Below are 24040 nucleotides of genomic sequence, written 5' to 3' on the forward strand. Positions count from 1 at the left end.
ATCCTTTCCTGTAGGAATCTGAGCTTCCGGGGCCATAAGGGGAAGGTTTGAACAGATGATCTCTAAAACTCTTTTCCACATTTTACGATTATAAGTGACCAAATCCAGTCACTTAATTACTATTCCTAATTTCCATCCTTTATTTCTTCAACAGACATGCTGAGCACCCTCGGAAGGTATGGTCCCATTAGCCTAGTTTGGCTTAACATTTATTTGGGGGGGGGCAGGGGGAAACAAATTCTGCAGGGGCATTTGATGATTTTAAAAGCTAGTGATCTTGGCCCTGGCTGGCTGGCTCAGTGGTAGAGCGTCCGCCTGGCGTGCAGGAGTCCCGGGTTCGATTTCGGCCAGGGCACACAGGAGAAGCGCCCATCTGCTTCTCCACCCCTCCCCCTCTCCTTCCTCTCTGTCTCTCTCTTCCCCTCCCGCAGCCGAGGCTCCATTGGAGCAAAGTTTGCCCGGGCACTGAGGATGGCTCCATGGCCTCTGCCTCAGGCGCTAGAATGGCTCTGGTTGCAACAGAGCAACGCCCCAGATGGGCAGAGCATCGCCCCCGGTGGGCATGCCGGGTGGATCCCGGTCGGGCGCATGCGGGAATCTGTCTGACTGCCTCCCCGTTTCCAACTCCAGAAAAATACAAAAAAAACAACCCCCCAAAAAAACACACCAAAGATCTTGGATACCTGTGGAGATCGTGTGTTTCTACATTTGGCAGGCCTGAAGATTTTCCTCCTGGGTTAAGCTGACTACCACCAGAGTGCCCAGCTCTCAGCAAAGAAACAAGTAGGATGAACTAATGAGAGCCCCTTCAGAATGGAAGTGCTCAACCTGTGTGCTGGAGAGACCCATCTGACTCAACGTTTAAAAAAAAAAGTTATAAGAGATTCTGCATTCTAAGCTGCAAAAACGGCAGGCTACCCTGAGTCCGCACTATAGGTATCATTGTTTCTTTTCAGGAAAAGAAGCAACTGAAAATTTAATTTCACTCAACCGAAGGTTTTGAAGGCTTCTGTGTCTTAAGTACACCACACATCAGAAATGAACATTACCCGAGGCAGGAAGGAGATTTTAAAAAATACACTGAAAACAGAATCCCGGACAAAGGAGGTTTCAATTGCACTAAGAAGTCTGCACTTGAGACCTACGAGAGGAGAAGATCAAAACCGCTCCCTCTGCAGCCGCCGGCGCAGAAACTGCCGGGGAGCGCCGGCCCCAAACCGACGGGCAGGTGGCACGCGTCTTTCTCCCGCCCCAGCGGGCTCTGCGAGGGACCCAGGCTGGGGCGGCGGACTGCTGGAGCGTTGCTGGGCTATGGGGCAGCGGGCAGCGAACCGAGCTCCCTCCGCCAGCTTCATCGAGTACGGCCCTAGAGCCCCGCCGCCCCGCCGCGAAGGATTCCTGGGTCACTTAAGTCATCCAGTCCTCGGAACAGCCGAGCCGGGGAGCGGGAAGAGGGTAAAATAAAGCGGTTCACTGGCACACGCGCTGGTGATCCGGACGCCGGACTCGCCGGCGGGAGACTCTGCTGAGCACCCCGTGGGGCCAGGCAGCAGGGAGCCGCAGCCCCGCCGAAGCGCGCAGATGCGGAGCGCGCAGACCCTCACCCGCTCCCGCCCGACCCAAGGCCCTCAGACCGACCCCGCTGCGTCCTCACCTCGCGTCGTCCGCTGCAGCCCCGGCGGTGGCGCGCGGACATGCCTCCAGGACGCACCCACAGTAAGGAGTCCTTGGGCGGTGGCCCCTTCCCAGGACCCAGGCGCTTAGGTCCGCGCTTCCGAGGGGCGGAGAGTGCAAGGGGCGGAGGCACCGGCGGGGCTGGCCCCTGGGCCCCGCGGGCAGTGCTGAGGGAGGAGAGCGTGGTGGTGGTGGTGGTGGGAGTTGATCTCAGTGCTCGCCCCCCAGCTCCGCGGTGAACTCCCTGACCGGTGGCCGAATGAGATGTACCCCTGAGATCCGCTCTACGTGCGTTTTGCTTCGGCTTGACTAGGGGAGAGGGGCGCGGGGGAGGGACAGCTCGAGGTTATGTAATAGATGGGTCCGCGGTGTCCTGAGCCAGCTCGCTGCAGGACTGTCCCAGCTCGCTCCAGGACTGCCTGACCCTCCCCGGGAACAGTTATTGTGCCCCTGACCTAGGCAAGCACAGGGTCCTGGTGTTCTCAGAAAGAACTTTCCCCTGCAGAGTAAGAGTAAGATCTTGAGAAAATTCAAGAACTCCCTTAGAAGTATGCGAGTCTAGACTCAGCCAGCCAGCCTTTCCCGTTTCACAGCATGGGAAACTGGGACCCCAAAGGAATAGTTAAAAGCGTTGTGTAAAGCCAGTAGCTGCGGCCACCATCACAGCCACCTGGCCTTAAGCAGGTTTGCATTTGATTCGGACAAACGGTAATGAAACAACGGAGCCAAGAACTGGTGGGTCATTACATTTAATCCCAGCTCGCACCCTGCGGGCGAGAAATACACACAGTGGGAAAACATTTACCTTTCCATTCAGGACTCCCAAAGCCACTGACTCATCTGAGTTTCCTAGAATCAAAGGTTTCTACCTCACTAGCCTTATTCACTTCTGTTCTCCATCTCCTTCTCTCTGTATAAACTGGACAAACTGGCTTCTCCTTCAGCACTGCGCCATCTTGGCTGCCTCTCCTTGCAATGCTAATTTCAGGATCTGAGAGAGAATGAGCCCCCGGTCTGCCCCATTTTATAGGGTAGAAATCAAAACCTTTAAGCCAATATACAAATAAGGAAGTCTGATACAAAGTCACTTATCTGAGGCATAAATGGGATTCCTCATAAGAGTGCAACACCCCACATCATGCAACAGTCAAGGGTGTGGGAAAGACCTAGTGTTGAGAAGATCTTAGTATTAAAAGGGTGGGACAGGCTTAGTATTAAAACTAAGCCTTAGGCCAGGGGTCCCCAAACTACGGCCTGCGGGCCGCATGCGGCCCCTTGAGGCCATTTATCCGGTCCCCGCCGCACTTCCGGAAGGGGTACCTCTTTTATTGGTGGTCAGTGAGAGGAGCACTGTATATGGTAGCCCTCCAACGGTCTGAGGGACAGTGAACTGGCCCCCTATGTAAAAAGTTTGGGGACCCCTGCTAGGGTATTTTTTAAATAGACAACTATAGTCCTTCCTCATTTTACCCTCTGACTATTTTGTCTTTTCCTCTCTGCTCAATTTTCTGCTCTGTATAAATCTGGATTTAAGTCCTATTTTACACTTGCCAAAAAACTCTTGGTTACATCTAAGTAATGATTAGTAAATTGTATGTCTAAAGCACACAGAAGAAATAGTACATAGCTTGTAAAAGAATTCATTGCCTGACCAGGCTGTGGCACAGTGCATAGAGCACAACCTGGGACACAGAGGACCCATGTTTGAAACCCCAAGGTCCCTAACTTGAGTGACAGCTCATCCGACTTGAGCTCAGGGTCCTTGGCTTGAGTGTAGAAGCATAGACATGACCCCATGGTCACTAGCTTGAAGCCCAAGGTTGCTGGCTTGAGGAAAAGGTCACTGGCTGGGCTACAGCCCCCTGCCCCTATCACAGCACATATGAGAAAGCAATCAATGAACAACTAAGGTGCTGCAATGAAGATTTGATGCTTCTCATCTCTCTTCTTTCCTGCCTGTCTATTGCTACTTGTCCCTCTCTCTGTCTCTTTCTCTCTCACTAAAAAAAAAATAATAATACTGTGATTTATCAGCTGCCCTGGTTGGTGGCTCAATGGATAGAGTGCAGGTCCTGCATATGGACATCCCAGGTTTGAATCTGGCCAGGGCACACAGGAGAAGTGACTATCTGCTTCTCCACCCTTCCCCTGTCCCCCTTTCTCATTCTTCCTCTCTCTCTCTCTTCTCCTTCCCAGCCTTGGTGTAATTGGTTCCAGCACATCACTAAGGATGGCTCTGTGGAGCCTACATCTCAGGTGTTAAAGATAGCTCAGAGCAAGCATGGCCTCACAGGGGTTGCCAGGTGGATCCCACTCTGGAGGGGAGTCTGTCTTTCTGTTTCCCATCCCCTTACTTGGAAAAGAAGAAAGAAAAAAAAATTCATTAGCATTGAAATGAAGTTATCAATGTAAAGGCAGGGTTGAGCCCTGAGTTCCCATCTGTGAAGATCTTTAGGTTAAAGGCTTATAGTAAATACTTCTGTGGTTCAGAAAAGTACTTCTCTTAAACATTGTTTTGGGTAGTAAATAAGCCCCATTCTCCACTAAATAATGTAGAACAACCAGTTCTTTTAAAATATTTTGGAGAATAGAAAGAAACCTCACAGGTTTCCTTCCAAGTCACCACTTGTAGGGGCTCTAGCAAAGCCCAAAGCAAACATTTTGTTTTATTTCATTAAATGTTGTGTGTTTGGGTTTTGTTTGTTTGTTATTCCTTCAGATTTAGTTTGCTTGATCTATCTCTGGCAGAAGGATTCTCATCTTTTGAGAGTTAAGCAATCGGGGATTGTGATGAGGAGGAGGAGGAGGCTACTGCTGATAGGCTGTGCCTGACGCAGAAGGATCACTTCCACCTACTTACTCTTTGGGTTTTCCCCTCAAGGCGGTTGAACAAGCTGATATCATGGGGGTGGGCAGTACGGGGTGGAAGAAGGGACGATGGAAAGAGAAAAGGAACTGTCTTTCTCTGAAGTTGGAAGGTTTGAAAAAGCTGGAAAGGGGAGGAGAGAGCCCTTCTGCTTGTCCTAAGATCTAACAGAAGTGGGAGGATGGGGGATGGGAGATGAGAACAGTGCTATCCAATAATTTTCTACAACGATGGAAATGTTGCATCCTTTTAATGCTGTTTGTAGTTAGTCTTAAATTTTTTATTTATTCATATTTAAAGAGAGAAGAAGGAAGTGAGAGAAACACACACACACACACACACACACACACACCAGAACATCAATCTGTTCTTGTATATGCCCTGAACTGGAATCAAACCGGCAACCTCTACACTTTGAGATGAAATTCTAAGCAACCGAGTTATCCAGCTAGGGTTGTAATTATCCTTAGAATAACCGTTTGCAATATTGAAAAGGGCTATTACATTTTCAGTAAATTTAGTTTTTGTTTGTGTTTGTTTTTCAGTATCAGTCTGTTGAATTAACCACATTTCCAGTGTTCCATACCAGCATGTGGGTAACATCTACTGTATTAAGACAGCACATGAAACATTGCCTTTATCACAGAAAGTTCTGTGGTACAGTGGTGCTTAGAGGTGAGGCTTTTATTTATTCATTTTTTTTTTTTTAGAGAGGAGAGGGAGAGAGACAGAGACAGAGAGAGAGAGACAGAGAGAGAGAGAGGAGAGACAGAGAGAGAAGGGGGGAGGAGCTGGAAGCATCAACTCCCATATGTGCCTTGACCAGGCAAGCCCAGGGTTTCGAACTGGCGACCTCAGCATTTCCAGGTCGAGGCTTTAACCACTGCGCACCACAGGTCAGGTGAGGTGAGGCTTTTGGTGTGAAGATGAGGCCAAATATTCCAGCTCTTCCTTCTTTCTTTTCCTCCTTCCTCCCTCCCTTCCTCCCTCCCTCCCTCCCTTCCTCCCTCCCTCCCTCCCTTCCTCCCTCCCTTCCTCCCTCCCTTCCTTTCTTCCTCCCTCCCTCCCTCCCTCCCTCTCTCCCTCTCTCCCTCTTTCTTTCTCTCTTTCTTTCTTTCTTTCTTTTTTTTGTGACAGAGACAAAGAGACAGATAGGGACAGAAAGACAGGAAGGGAAAGAGATGAGAAGCATCAATTCTTTGTTGAGGTTCCTTAATTGCTCATTGATTGTTTTCTCATATGTGCCTTGAGGGGGAGGGGGGCTACAGCAGAGCCAGTGACCCCTTGCTCAAGCCAGAGACCTTGGGGTTTCGAACCTGGGTTGTCTGCATCCCAGTCCAACCCTCTATCCACTACGCCATCACCTCATCAGGCCAAGTATTACAGCTTTTCTAAATCTGCCTCACCTGTCCTAAGGCAGGTAGAGGAATTGATCATTAAACCTAGATCATTCAGTCCTCATGAGAGTCAAACTGGGATAATCCATAAAATGTGTTGAATGCAATGCCCTGCATATAGTAAATGCACAGAAAATCTTAACCAGAATTAGTATTAATAGTCATTTTATATTTTAAAAAATGATGCAGTACATGACACCATTATTAGTTAAATAAACTTTTGCTAATGTGTTTAGCTGCCGTGGTACCTCCACAACAATTTAGAGCTGTGCTCCAGCTTAAATTTATACCGCTCACCTCTTCTCCTCACTCAGAGCTGGGCACTACCAGTACTAGCCTAGATGGAGGTAAAGCATTCTTGGTCAAATCCCTGCCATTTTATCCAATAACAAGCAGGTTAACTGAAATCACATTGTACCACGGTACAGGGGAATCAATTTTCAGATGCAATTCTCAGAAGCATGACACCTGAGAGTACATCTATTATAGAAGGAATTGTTTGTTCCTGTTATTTGGTCAAATAAAGATGACTAGACTCAGCAGAGAGAAATGAGAACATTGGCTTCAAATAAGTAATATTTGGGCCTGACTGGGCAGTGGTGCAGTGGATAGAGCATTGGACTGTGATGTGGAAGACCCAGGTTCAAGGCCCCCTAGGTCGCCAGCTTGAGCACATGCTATTCTGGTTTGAGCAAGGCTCACCAGCTTGGGCCCAAGGTCACTGGCTTGAGCAAGGGGTCACTTGGTCTGCTGTAGCCCCCGGGTCAAAGCACATATGAGAAATCAATCAATGAGCAACTGAGGAGCTGCAATGAAGAATTGATGTTTCTCATCTCTCTCCCTTCCTGTCTGTCTGTCTCTATCTGTCCCTCTCTCTGCCACAAAAAAAAACAAAAACAAAACAAAACAAACAAACAAACAAACAAAAAAACAAACAAGAGAAAGAGAGAAAAGTAATATTTGGGGCACCCATGTCAGACTGGGAGCTACCAAAAAGTTGGGGACTAGGGACAGAAACTTAAGGCTTTTGCCTACATAGAATGTAAATAAAACCTAAAATTTATTTTTGTGACTAATAAGGATTCTAAAGATAACTACAAATAGCATTAAAAAGATTGTAAGTATTTTTTTTCTTTTTTTTTCATGATTGTAAGTATTTTATGCTGTCAATTATAAACGAGGGCGATATATTGAATGAGAAATAGTGAAATTCTTCCTTGCACACCAAGAAACATGGATTTCTGAATAATCTCCTCAAACCCTCATTCTGATTTTTTAAATAAAATCACATCCTGTGGGCACCTTCCAGATTTCACTTTCTTCATTGTGTTTCGTGGTCCCTTTTTCATCACTTCACTTCTTTTCTTATGAATATTTTTGTAGAAGGCAGCCACTATTTCTCTGCTCTCTTTTCTTAACCCATATCCTAGTCCCCCATTGTCATGGCTGTGGCTAACACTTGCCTGTCAAGGGGAATCGAACCCTTTCTGACCGTCTCTGAACTTCAGTTCTTGTCACCAGACCCCCAGTGGATATGATCGCTGAAATTCTCCCCATCCCATTACTTTAAAGTTATCATTACAATCTGCTTCTAGCTCCCTCAAAATTTTCTTGTTTCTCCTGTCTGATACCCCTGCCTTGGTCTCTGGTGCTAAAATTCTCTTGTTTACTATGATTTAAAGCCATGAAATCATTTTAACCTACTTCTTTTCTTTATAGAGTCATGGTATAACTGGAAGTCATTGAATTTGGAGTTAGAAGATCTCACTAAAAATCCCACTTTTGCCACTTCACAGCAGTATGAATTTACAAAACTTCTCAACCCTGCTAAGCCACAAGTTTCTCATCTATAAAATAAGATCATTCAAAAACTACGGCTGCCTCTGTGCTAATTAGGTTAGACTCTCACCCTCCAAACTAATGGCATTTTTGACTTGATAACCCTTTATTATGGGGCTGCCCTGTGCACTCTAGAATATTTACCAGCATCCCTAGTCTTTACCCATTACTTATTTTTATTTATTCATTTTAGAGAGGGAAGGGAGAGTGTGAAAGAGAGAGAGAGAGAGAGAGAGAAGGGGGAGGATCAGGAAGCATCAGCTCCCAGACGTGCCTTGACCAGCCAAGCCTGGGATTTGAACTGGAAACCTCAATGTTTCAGGTTGGCACTTTACCACTGCGCCACTACAAGTCAAGCCCTAGTCTTTACCCATTAGATGCCAGTAGTAACCCTTCTAGTTATGACAATCTCAATTGTCTTCAAACTACCAAATGCCTCCACCTTTTGCTAGCTGAATAACCTTGAGCAAGTTGCATAACTGAAAACTTAAGTTTCTTCACTTGTGAAATGAGTGTAATAACAACACTTCCCTGTGGGACTACTGTGAAGGTTAAATAAGACATATACTTCTGAAGTGCCTAGCACAGTAGCTGACTCATGGTAAGTACTTAATAAATGTTAGCAGAATTAGTCACAATAGCCAAGATATGGAAACAACTTAAGTGTCCATTGACAGGTGAATGGATAAAGAAAATGTTATATATATACACATACATACATATATATTATTATATATAGATATTTATACAGCTAGTGCTTGACTTACAACCACGATTGGTTCCGACAGACCGGTCATAACATGATTTGGTCATAAGTTGAGTAGGCTATATGTACAGTACTGTGAAATGATGTTATAAAAATCTTTTAAGTTATATTTTATCATAATTTTCTTTCATCCTGACCAGCTGGTGGCACAGTGGATAGAGCGTTGGACTGGGATGCGGAAGGACCCAGGTTCGAGTCCCCGAGGTCGCCAGCTTGAGCGCGGGCTCATCTGGCTTGAGCAAAGAGCTCACCAGCTTGGACCCAAGGTCGCTGGCTCCAGCAGGGGGTTACTCAGTCTGCTGAAGGCCCATGGTCAGGGCACATGTGAGAAAGCAATCAATGAACAACTAAGAAGTCGCAACGCGCAACGAGAAACTGATGATTGATGCTTCTCATCTCTCTCCGTTCCTGTCTGTCTGTCCCTGTCTATCTCTGCCTCTATAAAAAAAAAATTCTTTTATTATTGTTATATATCATAATTTTCTTTGTTCATTTTATGCCATTTGTATCATCTCTACACCATTTTGTTTCTTATTTTTACATTCATCAGGTTTAAGTAAAACACTGCATTACCAGTACAACTGGTTTAATATTTGCAAAGACAATTTCCTCTTGGTAGACATCTTGGGAGGGGTTTGATGAAAAATATCCAAGACACAAAATACAAATTGCTGTACCGAGTCTGGGATAACAGTTGAAATGGTGCACACGGAGATGGTAGTGCTGCTGGGAGCTGGTCCTCACTGTGTAGGCCCAGCTGGGCTATGCTTGTGCTGCCAGACGCGGAGCAGTCATGGCTAGCAATTGTGGTTGTAAAGTCGAATGGTCATAAGTTGCATAGGTCATAAGTCAATCAATATTTGTAATGGAATATTAGTCAGCCATAAAAAAGGAAAGAAATCCTGTCATTTGCAACAGCATGGATGAAGCTGAAGGACATTATGAGACAGAGACTGCATGATCTTATTCACAGAATATAGAAATTGAAACTCACAGAAACAAAAAGTAGAATGGTGGTTACCAGAGACTGAATGATGGAGCAAATGGGAGGTGTTGGTCGAAGGTTATAAACTTTTATTATAAAATGAGTAAGTTCTGGGGATCTAATGACAGCACAGTGACTCTAGTTAATACTGTATTGTATACTGAAATTTGCTAAGTGAGTAGATCTTAAGAATTCTCATCACATACACAAAAAGGTAATATGAGAGGAGATGGATTTTTTTATTATTTTTTATTTTTCGGAAGTGAGAAGCAGGGAGGCAGAGAGACAGACTCTCTCATGCACCCAACTGGGATCCACCTGGCATGCCCACCTGGACGTGATGCTCTGCCCATCTGGGCCATTGCTCTGTTGCAACCGGAGTCATTCTAGCACCATGGAGCGATCCTCAGCTCCCGGGCCAACTTTGATCCAATGGAGTCTTGGCTGCGGGAGGGGAAAAGAGAGACAGAGAGGAAGGAAAGGGGAAAGATGGAGAAGCAGGTGGGCACTTCTCCTGTTTGCCCAGTCCGGGAATCGAATCCAGGACTTCCACACGCCAGGCCAATGCTCTACCGCTGAGCCAACTGGCCAGGGCCAGGAAGATGGATGTTTAGCTAGATCATGGTAATCATTTTACAATGTATATGTTAGTCAAATCACCTTAAATATATTCAAGTTTTATTTGTCAATTATTCCTCAATAATGCTGGGAGTTGGGAGGGATAAAAGTAACATAAATGTTAGTTGAAAATAAATCAAATACAGCCCTGGCCGGTTGGCTCAGTGGTAGAGCATCGGCCTGGCATGCAGGAGTCCCGGGTTCGATTCCCGGTCAGGGCACACAGGAGAAGCGCCCATCTGCTTCTCCACCCCTCTCCTTCCTCTCTGTCTCTCTCTTCCCCTCCCGCAGCCAAGGCTCCATTGGAGCAAAGTTGGCCCAGGCGCTGAGGATGGCTCTATGGCCTCTGCCTCAGGTGCTAGAATGGCTCTGGTCGCAACAGAGCGACACCCCAGATGGGCAGAGCATCGCCCCCTAGTGGGCATGCCGGGTGGATCCCAGTCGGGTGCATGCGGGAGTCTGTCTGACTGCCTCCCCGTTTCCAACTTCGGAAAAATACAAAATAAATAAATAAATAAATAAATAAATAAATAAATAAATCAAATACAGACACTCCTCCCTTGACCACATAGAATGTAAATTATCTGATGGCAGGAATCCTCTCTGTCTCATATACTATTCTCCCAGTGCTGACAGAGTAGAAACTTCAGCAAAGCTTTGCAAAATGAGTGAATGTTAGTAATGCATCAATTTTGTTGTTCACTGCTGTTGTTCTTCCTCTTCGGATTCATTCAGTTAGTATTTATGAAGCATTTCCTCTGAATAAAGTCAGCAACCATGGTTAAGACCATGATAGCCCCACACCTAATGCAATATGTCATCCTGAAATCAAGTCTCCCAGGTCAGAGCTGCTGTGCAGCTTGAGAGTTCTCTACCAAGCCAAGATTTTCTCAGAAAATATCTGGGATAGAAATGCATGTTTACTGGAGAATGGAAAAGAGAGAAAAGCTACCGGTTCAGTAAAAGGAAGAGAAATTCTCCATTATCTGATCCACATACTTGGTGACCCACCCATTCTTGATTCCTTTGGATCAGCATACAGACCCCACTAATTTTTATTTTTATTTTTTACAGAGACAGAGAGAGAGAGTCAGAGAGGGATAGATAGGGACAGACAGACAGGAACAGAGAGAGATGAGAAGCATCAATTATCAGTTTTTTGTTGTGACACAGTTGTTCATTGATTGCTTTCTCATATGTGCCCTGACCGCGGGCCTTCAGCAGAACGAGTAACCCCTTGCTCGAGCCAGCAACCTTGAGTACAAGCTGGTGAGCTTTTTGCTCAAACCAGATGAGCCTGCGCCCAAGCTGGAGACCTCGGGGTCTCGAACCTGGGTCTTCTGCATCCCAGTCCAACGCTCTATCCACTGCACCACCACCTGGTCAGGCTAGACCCCACTAATTTTTAATAACACTGGGCTTCATTTCCCAGTTAATTTATTCAAAATTTTCAACTTCTTGTTCAAACTTTCATATCATTTTTTTCTTGAAATACGTATTTGGTTTTGGCACCTTGTTTCTCCAAATTAAATATAAATAAAATTATTTCTTTATAATGTTGAGAGCTGGTGTATACCTCTTTCCCTTCTCTGAACAGCTGCAGGGAGAGTTGTAAGGAATTTGTTGACATTTACTGAGTTCCTGTGATGTCCCAGGCCCTGTGTCTGCATTTGTTCAATTCTCACGGTACTTATTTTCTAATTGAGGGGAAGAGGCTCAGAGTGGTTAAATGAATTGCCCAATGTTGTGCAACTATAAAACAGGGCTAGCATATGAAGCAAGGTCTCTCTAACTCTGGGGTAGAGTGATTACAAAAACAGCCAGGATTCTCTGTTTCCATATCCTTAGCAATGTGAATTCATAGCTTCCTCCATCAAGAAGTGGGGCCTGTTTCTCCACTTCTTGAATCAGGGCTAGTCTAGTGAATTGTTTTAGGCAGTGAGGAGAAAAATAACTGTGGGCCAATTCTAAGTCTAGACCTTAAGGGACCATGACCCCATCAGGCTCTGTCTCAGAACCAACCTCACCATGAGCACAAACAGAGATAGGATAACCTGCTGGAAGAACACGTGGGGCAGAGCTCAGGCAGCTCAGTCACCCCAGTCAAGGTCTCAGATACCAGCAGAGCCAAGCCAAGATCAACAAAGCCAGCTACTAATCCCACATCAGGCTTCAGGTGCTCGAGTGAGCCCATGGAGACCAGCTCAGAACAGCAGACCCAACCAGCCAACCTACACACTCATGCACAAAAATAAAGGTTTGCTGTTGTAGTTGTTTGTTATGTGGCATTATTTAAGCAAGAGGTAACTATATAAGTTCGCAATGCCTGCAGATCTTACCTATGCCTTATATTAGAATGAAGACAAAAGTTGTTGCAAACACATCTATCAAAAGTCTTTTTTTTCCAGTTTTTATCATGCTATTAAGGTCTTTTCAATTACTCAAGAAGAAAAAAAAAACACATTGTGAGCAAGATATTAGAAGAGAAAAGAAATTCTTTGTGTTTAATGAGCCAGTTTAATGAGTAACTAATTTGCAAACTGAACTATGATGCAAGTCTCTCCTATGTTTCTATAATCAGACAAATTCAGTACAAAAAAAAAACCAACCAGTTTTTTTTGAGTTGCTTGTCTGTACAGGCACAGTGATACAGTACAAGGTGTTTTTATTTAATACATGGTTCTTGCCTTTGAGGAATTTATAATCAATTGAGATATAAGTAGCCATGCAAGTGAGAGAAGTTGAATAACAATAAAATATTTCAAGAACACATTTACTGGCCCTGGCCAGTTGGCTCAGTGGTAGAGCATTGGCTTGGCGTGCAGGAGTCCTGGGTTTGTTTCCCAGCCAGGGCACACAGGAGAAGCACCCATCTGCTTCTCCACCCCTCCCCCTCTCCTTCCTCTCTGTCTCTCTCTTCCCCTCCTGCAACCAAGGCTCCATTGGAGCGAAGTTGGCCCAGGCGCTGAAGATGGCTCCATGGCCTCTGCCTCAGGCACTGGAATGGCTCTGGTCGCAACAGAGCAATGCTCCAGATGGGCAGAGCATCACCCCTGGTGGGCTTGCCGGGTGGATCCCAGTTGGGCGCATGCAGGAGTCTGCCTGACTGCCTCCCTGTTTTCAACTTCAGAAAAATACAAAAAAAAAATAAAAATAAAAATAAAAAAAGAACACATTTACCACAACCTATTGTCTCAAAAAGAAAATATGCACGATCATTTTGATAAAGGAAATTAATTTATTACTTGCTAGGAGAATCCAGAGGAAAAGTAAATGCTTGGGAGAGAAGCTGCCTGGGTGAAGGTAAAGGCTGACATTATAGCTGGGGCTGGAGCTCCTTTTTAGAGTATTTCAAGAAGCAGACAGGAAGGCTCTCCTGATAGCTAAAACTACAGTATTAGCAGTGGGAAAGTGCAAGGTGTATTTGGCAGTAAATAAGTCAGTTTGATGAGAACAAAGAAAATCAATAGGAGAAAGTGACTGATTAGCTATGGAGTAGAAGAGACATGGCTAGCATGTGTGTCTGCAGCCAGGAGGATGGTGATTATTAACAGACAAAACAGTTAAGAGGTAGCAGCTGGTAAACCCTCCAATAATAGACATGAAGAGCTGGATGTGGGAGAATTACCTGGGCAGGCTGTTAGAAATTCAGGTCAGGGGATAAGGAAAAAGGTCCAAGTTAGAGATATGGCTTGAACAACTTCAGTGCAAGAGAGCAGAGATGAAACCAGAGCCGAAGGGCAGACTGGACCTTGGGGAATGCCTGCAGTGTCTAGTAAGAGAGACTAGAAAGATGCACAACTGACTGCTGAGCAGGATGTAGCAAGTGCCACATGAGTCATGTAAGTGTGAAATCCATTCAGAGAAGGGAGAGAGGTGTACACCAGCAGAGTGGTGTGGGAAACAGGCTGTAAGCTGGCAAGGTCATTATAGCCTAAGTTAGTTTAAGACTAAGCCTGTCCCACTCTTTTAGTACTAAGATCTCTTAATACTAAGATCTTTTCAACACTAAGCTTTTCTCCACACCCTTGACTGTTGCATGATGTAGGGTGGTGCACTCTTTTGAGGGACCCCATTTATGCCTCAGAGGAGTGGCTTTGTATCAGAGACATTTCTATTTGTATATTGGCTTAAAGGTTTTAATTGTCTATGCTATATAATAAAGCAAAGATTGGGGGCTCACTCTCTCTGTTCCTGCCATTAACATTGCAGAGTCCCCCTGATCTCATCCTCTTTTCTTGGTGAGTCTATTTTCTTAATTCTGTACCATTCTCCCTCAGGACCTGGAATTACTAGATGCGCTGGTTCGCGGCAAGTGGTGCCCAACGTGGGGCCTGAGTATGAGAAACTAAATTAAAGGCAGGTGATGGAACTCCCCAAGTGTGCACAGTGAGTAAAGAAAGTTTTGGGGGAGAGTATAGTTGGGAGTAATAAATTATGAGACAGTTAGGGTCAAAAGTAAGGATTTTTTTGTAGAAATGTTTCCATATGAGGACAAATCGTTGTCTGAAGAGTATCAGGGTGGGAACCGGAAACAGAGGGATGTGAATATGAGAACAACTTGGAGTCTGAGGATGACTCAGGGGATAAAAATTTTGTGGCTATGGCTGCCTTAACCATGGGGCCTCTGCCACCCTTGGCTCCTTCCTATGTTCAACCCCCTGCTCCTCTGTACCCTTATTGGGGTGATTCCAGAGTCTATAGCTCAAAATCTGGGAAATCCCCGCTCTAACAATCTATAGACCAGGCTCGAAATATAGGGGAAACAATAAATGGCCTTATCTGTTTTCCTGTTGTGGAAAGACAGGACGATAAAGGGAAACTAGTGCGAGAACATGAACCTGTGCCTTTTAAAACTCTGAAAGAACTTAAACTTGCTTGTAGCTCATTTTACACTTGGTTTATTAGATACTATTAGTGCAAAGGCTCTTCCCTCAATGACTGGAAGGCGATTGCTCATGCTTGTCTCTCCGGGGGTGATTATTTGCTGCGGAAGTCAGACTTTCATGAAAAGCTGTGGAGCAGGATGAGAAAAACCAGCAAGAGGAGGTTGCTGTTACCTGGAGAAGGACAATATGCCCATATGGCAACTCAATTAGAGTATCAACTAACTACTTATAATATAATTAATTAATCAGATAGCCACAAAGACATGGAAATGCCTGCCTACTCCAGGGGCCAAAACGGAAGAATTTGGTAAAATTAGACAAGGCACAGATGAGCAATTTCAAGAATTTGTTTCACAGCTAATTCGAGCAGTCAAATAATAGTAGAAGATTAAAATGTAGGAAAGTTTTTTTTTTTATTATTACAGGGACAGAGAGAGGGATAGACAGGGACAGACAGACAAGAATGGAGAGAGATGAGAAGCATCAATCATCAGTTTTTTGTTGCAAGACCTTAGTTGTTTATTGATTGCTTTCTCGTATGTGCCTTGACTGAGTAACCCCTTGCTTGAGCCAGCGACCTTGGGTCCAAGCTGGTGAGCTTTTGCTCAAACCAGATGAGCCCGCACTCAAGCTGGTGACCACAGGGTCTCAAACCTGGGTCCTCTGTATCTCAGTCCAGTGCTTTATCCACTGCGCCACCGCCTGGTCAGGCTGTAGGAAAGATTTTAATAAAACAGTTGGCATATGAAAATGCTAATTCAGCTTGTCAGGCTGCACTTCAGCCTCACCGCAAGAAGGGAGATATAGAGGACTATATCAAAATATGTGCCGATGTTGGGACTTCATACATGCAAGGTCTTGCTTTTACCACAGACGTTAAGGCAAGACTTCCAGGACCATACTTTGATAAAAGGCAGAACAAATGAAAGAAGGAAGGCCAGGGAAGTACTTCTGCTGTGGATATTGTTTCCAATGCAGGGGTTCGGGGCATTTTGCTAAAAACTGCCCTGCTCGTCCTGGATATCAGTCTCAGCCTCTCCCTCCAGGATGGCCAGCCCTTAAGGCTCCGGACCTCTGCCCACGTTGTAGGAGAGGGAAACATTGGGCGAATGAGTGTAAGTCTAAATATACTACCGGAGGGCAGGGAAATGGACAATGGGCCCTTCCTGGCCCCATCAAACAATAGGGGCAATGTCGGTGTTTCCTCAGCAAATTCAGATTCCAGCAGGCCAAACATTGCCCAACTATCCCGGGGCAACAACAGGCAGTGCAGGACTGGACCTCAATCCCACCTCCCAATTTGTTTTAACTCCAGAGATGGGACCTCAAGCTATACCCACTGGAATTTTTGGGCCACTTCCCAGTAACACAGTAGGACTCTTATTAGGCAGAAGTAGTTTAACCATGAGAGAATCTTTTGTTCTCCCTGGAGCAATAGATTCGGATTATACAGGGGAAATTAAAGTAATGGCTCACACTCTGAGGAATATAGTCACTATCTCCTGTGACATGAAAATTGCTCAATCCTTTTACCTCTTTTAAGACAAGGTCAAACCCTGCAAAAGAGACCCTGAGAGAATCGAGGATTTGGCTCCACTGATGCTGCCTATTGGATTCAAAAAATAGGTCAGGAACGCCCTGAAAAGAAACTAACAATACAAGGGTGTAAATTTAAAGGACTTTTAGATACTGGAGCTGATGTATCTGTTATTGCTAAGATACACTGGCCCACTTATGCAGCAGCCACAGAATTACAAGGTATAAGGCAGAGTAAATCCCCTCAACAAAGCTCTAGTATTTTACAATGGGAAGATAAAGAAGGTCATTCTGGACTTTTTCAGCCTTATGTGCTGCCTGGATTGCCAGTTAATTTGTGGGGTAGAGATGTTTTGAAAAATATGGGAGCGTTGCTTGTCAGTCCTAATAGTTTAGTCAGTACTCAAATGCTTGATCAAAGATTTTTGCCCACTAAGGGACTAGGGAAAGAACAGTAGGGAATTCTTACCCCCATAGAAGTGGCATCCAATACCAGAAGGTGTGAATTAGGATATCAAAATTTAGCATAGGGGCCTTGGTAGCTCCTGCTACCCCAAAAATGCATTGTGCAGCCTGACCAGGTGGTGGTGCAGTGGATAGAGTGTTGGACTGGGATGCAGAGGACCCAGGTTCGAGGCCCCAAGGTCGCCAGCTTGAGTGCGGGCTCATTTGGTTTGAGCAAAAAAAAAAAAGAAAAGCCCACTAGCTTGGACCCAAGGTTGCTGGCTCCAGCAAGGGGTTACTCAGTCTGCTGAAGGCCCACAGTGAAGGCACATACGAGAAAGCAATCAATGAACAACTAAGGTGTTGAAACATGCAACGAAAAACTAATGATTGATGCTTCTCATCTCTCTTCGTTCCTGTCTGTCCCTGTCTATTCCTCTCTCTGACTCACTCTCTGTCTCTGTAAAAAAATAAAAAATAAAAAATAAATTTTTTAAATGCATTGTGCAGACCCAATTACTTGGAAATCAGATAATCCTGTATGGGTAGACCAATGGCCCCTTTTTCAGGAGAAACTTAAGGCAGCTGCTCGATTGGTACAACAGCAGTTACAGGTTGGGCACATTGAACCTTCTAATAGCCCATGGAATATGCCTATATTTGTTATTAAAAAGAAATCAGGAAACTGGAGGCTTTATAAGATTTGAGGGCAATAAATAAAACTATGGAAATTATGGGTCCTCTCCAGCTAGGACTCCCTTCTCCTGCTGCCATTCCATGGAATTTTCACCTTGTAATTATTGACTTGAAGGATTGCTTTTTTACTATTCCTTTAAGCCAGGGGTCTCAAACTCGTGGCCTGCAGGCCGCATGCGGCCCGCCGAACAATTTTGTGCGGTCCGCAGACTAATCCACGAAGTTCAAAATATTTTGGATAAAATTAAGTAAGCCTAGGGGCCTACTTGTATTTTTCATTTCTCTAGCATCCTAGCTAGATATTAGCTTAGTTAACAGCAGTTGTGATGCAAACTACAGTTTCTGGTTGTTTTGTGACACTGAGTAAACTGCATGTATGATTGTGCTTGTTGTACTGATTTTTTTTTTGTTTTCAACTGCAGTGAGAAATGTGTTGCGTAACAGTTGCCTTTTGTAGACCTAGTGCGGCCCGCCAAACGGCTGTGATCTTACTCTGCGGCCCACATGCTGAGTTGAGTTTGAGACCCCTGCTTTAAGCCCTCATGACTGCAAGTGTTTTTGCATTCAGTGTTCCTTCACTTAATTTCCAGGCTCCAATGGAGTGATACTAGTGGAGAGTTTTGCCTCAAGGTATGGCTAACAGTCCTACCTTGTGCCAAATATATATTGCTCAAGCTATCTCTCCACTATGAAGGCAGCACCCTAAGGCATACATAACTCATTATATGGATGATATTCTTATTGCTCATTCAGATAAAGACACTGTGTTGAACATTTGCAACAACTAGAATATTCTTTGAAAAAATCAGGACTTTATATAGCTCCTGAAAAGGTACAGCAATCTTTACCTTTCTCTTATTTAAGACAAATTATTGAGGGACAACAAATTTGTTCACAAAAGTTAGAAATCAGGGTGGATCATTTGCAAACTTTAAACGATTTCCAGAAATTATTAGGAGATATTAATTGGCTTAGACCTTCCTTAAAATTAACTACTGAGGAACTGAAGCCATTTTTTGATATTCTTAGAGGCTCAGCTGAACCAGCTTCTCCTCGGCTACTCACAGCTGTGGGACAGCAATCTTTAAAGCTTGTAGAAAAAGCCTTGCAACAAACACAACTAAAATGCATAAATCCTGAAGAATCAATTGCCTTACTAATTTGTCCCTCGAGTTACACTCCAACAGGACTATTGTGGCAAGCTTCAGGTCCTATTGAATGGATTCATTTAGCTGTTACTGCTAAGAAAGTTTTATCTCCATATTTTGATTTTGTCACCTCCTTGATTATCAAGGGGCATAGGTCAGTGGTCCCCAACCCCCCGGGCCGCGGACCATTACCGGTCCGCAGAGAAAGAATAAATAACTTACATTATTTCCATTTTATTTATATTTAAGTCTGAATGATGTTTTATTTTTAAAAAATGACCAGATTCCCTCTGTTACATCCGTCTAAGACTCACTCTTGACACTTGTCTTGTAAGTTTGACAATTATATTTAAAAATACCACAGTTTTTACACTGGTCGCATAATTTTATTTTGTGCATTTATCCATCCCACCCTAAAGGCTGGTCCGTGAAAATATTTTCTGACATTAAACTGGTCCATGGCCCAAAAGAGGTTGGGGACCACTGGCATAGGTGACTCTTACAGCTTATAGGTTTTGAACCTCAAATTATTGTTGTTCCTTTTCAAAGGATCAACGACAATGGCTCTGGGCAACTTCCACAAAATAGCAAATTGCTTTTACAAATTTTACAGCCCAAATTGATTCTCACTACCCACTTGGTAAAATAGTTCAATTTTCATTAATTACTACATTTGTCTTTCCTAAGACAACTGTTAATGAGCCCATTTCTGAAGCACCTGCAGTCTTTACTGATGGATCCAGCTCAGGAATAGCTGGCTTAATAATCGATGGACAAGTTTATACTGAAACAGTCGCCTTAAAATCAGCTCAAAGAGTAGAATTACATGCCATTATCATGGCTTTTCAGCATTTGCCATGTTCCCCCTTTAATCTGTATATAGACAGCAAATATTTACTTATGATTGTTTCTACTATAGAGACTGCTGTCTTAGGGACAGCTGCTGATGAGGAACTATTTCAGCAATTTCTCCTTCTTCATAGACTTGTACATCAACATAGAGCTCCATGTTTTATAGGACATATTCAAGCTCACTCCAGGCTCCCTAGAGCTTTAAGCACAAGGGAATGCCCTTGTTGATCAAGCTACCCAAAAGAAAGTTATTGGAGCAACCATGACAGATCAAGCAATCCAGGCTCATACTATTCATCACCAGAATGCTGCAGCCCTGCGTAAACAGTTTCAACTTTCTCGGGAAGCAGCACGGCAGATTGTTAAATCCTGTCCAAGGTGTCCTATACTACAATCTGTCCCTTCGTTTGGAGTTAACCCTCGAGGACTCCTACCAGGACAACTTTGGCAAATGGATGTTATTCATATATCTTCATTTGGCAAACAGTCCTTTGTCCATGTACAGTGGATACTTATTCTGGATTTATAGTAGCCTCTGCCAGAACAGGAGAGGCTATTAAGCATGTTTAATCTCAATGTTTATAAATGTTTTCTATTTTAGGACTTCCTAAACTGATTAAAACTGACAATACTCCTACATATGTAGGAAAAGCATTTACTATATTTTGTCAAACCTTTCGAATTATGGGTATTTCTTACAATCTCTAAAGTCAAGGTATTATTAAAGTGTACACAGCAAATATTTAAAGGTCAATTTTAAAAAATATAAAAGAGGGAATCATATTCTGAAACCCCCGCAAATATTCTTTTTTTTAAATTTTTTTAATTCATTTTAGAGAGGAGGGAGAGACAGAGAGAGAGAGAGGAGAGAGAGATGGGGGGAGGAGCTGGAAGCATCAACTCCCACATGTGCCTTGACCAGGCAAGCCCAGGGTTTTGAACCGGTGACCTCAGCATTTCCAGGTCAATGCTTTATCCACTGCGCCACCACAGGTCAGGCTGCAAATATTCTTTATCATGCCTTTTACTTTAAAACATTTCTTTTTAATGCTGATGTATAGGGTTATTCAGCAGCGGAGAGACTCTGGAATCCTACAAGAGATGCCAAACCTCTTTCTCTTGCAAACTTCTACCCTCTTTTATTTGATCCAGCTAATAATGCTATTTTGTCTTTTTCCAATCAGCTCCAGATATACAGAAAGAGTTTATATAGGCAGATTAGGACCCTCAAAACCCTCAGTGAGATATTCTGAGCATGGCTTTTAAGGTCTATAATGAACAAGAAGAACAGAAAAGGCAGACAAAGCCCAAAAAAGAGATCAGGCAAAATACTAGGTCTTGGCATATGCCCTTAAAGGCTCCAACGCCCTGAAGGGGCCTCATAGGACTCCATCAGGGTCCTGCTTCAGGAGAGGAAAGGAAGGTCATTGAGCTAAAGTCTGCCATGCTGCCTGACCTCTGGTGGCGCAGTGGATAAAGCATTGACCTGGGAACATTGAGGTTGCCGGTTCAAAACCCTGCACTTGTCTGGTCAAGGCATATATGGGAGTTGATGCTTCCTGCTCCTCCCCCCTTTCTCTCTCTCTCTCTCTTCCTCTCCCTCCCTCCTCTCTTAAATAAATAAAAATAAATTCTTAAAAAAAAAAAAATTTTAAAGTCTGCCATGCTTCTCAGCCCCCACCAGGGCCATACCTTTTCTGTGGAAAAAAGGGACACTGGATGGTAAGCTGCCCCCTCACTCCTCTAAGGGAGGGTTTATTCTCCTCCAGCCCTGCTCCAGTCACCTGTGACCTAACCTTGCCCAGCCTTCTGGGACTTGGCGCTGAAGGCTAAAGGTGCCCAGGGCCATTGGCCCCTTTCACATCACTGTGGACGAGCCTAGAGTATTTCTTCCAAGTAGCAGGTAAACTGATCTCATTTCTTATAGACACAAGGGCCACTTACTATCTCTTGCCTGAATATTCAGGTTTTTATTCATCCCCTGAAGATCTCTGTTGTGGGTGTTGATAGTCTTATTTCTGCTGCTTTGTTTAATATACAGTGGTACCTTGAGATATGAATTTAATTTGTTCTGTAACCGAGCTCATATGTCAGTCAACTTGTATATCAAACTGCTGATACTGGACCCATGCACCAACGCGCCAACTAGCGGCAGCTTCCTGAATCACAACTTGTATCTCGGAATTTCGCTCAGATCTCAAAAAATACAGACCAAGTTGCAGCTCATATCTTAAAAATTTGTATGTTGGTCTGTTCATATCTCAAGGTACCACTGTATAGTGTCTCCTTTATTCCTCTTGCCTCAATGCCCCATGCCTATTTTAGGCTGGGACCTGCTCCTAATTTAGATGAATTTACCTCTGCCACCCAGCATAGTGTATCTCAAGGTTCTCCTCACCACCTCCACGGCTACAAAACTCCAGGAAAGGCCCCCCTGGTCTCATCTCTCCATGCTGAAGAGAACAGGGGCTCCATCTCCACACATGCCTGCAGATGGATTTTCCAGTCTACCTGACTTGATACCAGCTAGAAGCAGTAGTCACTGGAACTTGGACTCTAGCTGCAAAGTGTGGAAATGTGGCCACAACTCCAGTGCCATGAAAACTTTTCCTGGATGTGTTGCTGGACTCCTGCTCCTCGTGACAGCTCTTAATGGACTGAATTGGGGTTGGGCTGCATTTTCAGGGAATGCAAAATGATGATGTGTCAGCATGGACTTGGTGAACATGTTAAGGACATTAAAAACAGAAAGGACTCTATTATAGATCCTGTTATATTGGCTAAGACTTTGCTTAAAGGCTTTATCTTTTTTTATTATTCATTTTAGAAAGGAGAGGGAGAGACAGGGAGAGAGAGAGAGAGAGAGAGAGAGAGGAGAGACAGAGAGAGAAGGGGGGAGGAGCTGGAAGCATCAACTCCCATACGTGCCTTGACCAGGCAAGCCCAGGGTTTTGAACCGGCAACCTCAGCATTTCCAGGTTGACACTTTATTCACTGCACCACCACAGGTCAGGTGCTTAAAGGCTTTAATCCCTGGCAGAGGTTGTCAAACTTTTTATAAAGATTGTCCACTTTTGCAGTGCTGGTCAACCTAGTCCCTACCGCCCACTAGTGGGCGTTTCAGCTTTCATGGTGGGCAGTATCAGAGCAACCAAATGGCGTCGTGATTGGCCCACCATGAAAGCTGGAATGCCCACTAGTAGGCGGTAGGGACCAGGTTGACCAGCACTGCAAAAGTGGGCAGTTTTTATAAAAAGTTTGACAACCCCTGCTGTAATATATTAAGACACTTGTCTCGGTATCTGTTAACATTGGCTATGCTAATTTTCTGTTTATTCTTTATTTTTATTTTTCCTATCTGCCTCTGTATTAGAATCTGGGAAATCAGATGAGTGCAAATCTCAGCACATGAGCTAAATTTAAAAAATATAAAAAAAGAGCATATGTGGGAAACAGTCTGTAAGCTGGCAAGGTCGTTATAGCGTAAGGCTTAGTTTAAGACTAAGCCTTTCCCACTCTTTTAATACTAAGATCTCTTAATACTAAGATCTTTTGCCCTGGCCGGTTGGCTCAGTGGTAGAGCATCGACCTGGAGTGCAGGAGTCCTGGGTTCGATTCCCGGCCAGGGCACACAGGAGAAGCGCCCATCTGCTTCTCCACCCCTCCCCCTCTCCTTCCTCTCTGTCTGTCTCTTCCCCTCCTGCAGCCAAGGCTCCACTGGAGCAAAGTTTGCCCGGGTGCTGAGGATGGCTCTGTCGCCTCTGCCTCAGGTGCTAGAATGGCTCTGATTGTGGCAGAGCGACGCCCCAAGATGGGCAGAGCATCGCCCCCAGTGGGCATGCCGGGTGGATACTGGTCGGGTGCATGTGGGAGTCTGTCTGACTGCCTCCCTGTTTCCAGCTTCAGAAAAATACAAAAAAAAAAAAAAAAAGATCTTCTAATACTAAGATCTTTTCAACACTAAGTTTTTCTCCACACCCTTGACTGTTACATGATGTAAGGTGGTGCACTTTTTTGAGGAATCCCATTTATGCCTCAGATTAGAGGCTTTGTATCAAAGACTTCCCTATTTGTATATTGGCTTAAAGGTTTTAATTTTCTATGCTATATAATAAAGCAAAGACCGGGGGCTCGCTCTCTCTGTTCCTGCCATCAACATTGCAGAGTCCTCCTGATCCCATCCTCTTTTCTCGGTGAGTCTATTTTCTTAATTCCACACCATTCTCCCTCAGGACCTGGAATTACTAGCTGTGCTGGTTTGCGGCAGAGCAGAAACATTCTCTTCCCAGAGAAAACTGGTGATAAGGAGCAGGCCAGGCTTGCAGCAAGA

At 44.4% G+C, this 24040-nt stretch overlaps 1 protein-coding gene and 1 long non-coding RNA gene across 3 annotated transcripts in view; one reads left to right on the forward strand and one right to left on the reverse strand.

Moving 5' to 3' along the window:
- Positions 1–1799, reverse strand: part of SLC16A12 (solute carrier family 16 member 12) — a 96903-nt gene extending 95104 nt beyond the window's left edge. For both annotated transcript variants that reach the window (XM_066239410.1, XM_066239408.1), the window contains exon 1: positions 1655–1799. The gene's annotated coding sequence lies outside the window, so the exon portion shown is untranslated. The remainder of the gene's footprint in view (positions 1–1654) is intronic.
- LOC136310603 (uncharacterized) lies at positions 1577–9328 on the forward strand. The gene is made up of 3 exons (XR_010726589.1): positions 1577–1716; positions 7657–7833; positions 8683–9328. It is a non-coding gene; the product is annotated as an uncharacterized lncRNA (long non-coding RNA).
- Positions 9329–24040: the final 14712 nt, after the last annotated feature.

This window comes from Saccopteryx bilineata, chromosome 7 (assembly GCF_036850765.1).
Source record: "Saccopteryx bilineata isolate mSacBil1 chromosome 7, mSacBil1_pri_phased_curated, whole genome shotgun sequence".
Taxonomy (NCBI): domain Eukaryota; kingdom Metazoa; phylum Chordata; class Mammalia; order Chiroptera; family Emballonuridae; genus Saccopteryx; species Saccopteryx bilineata.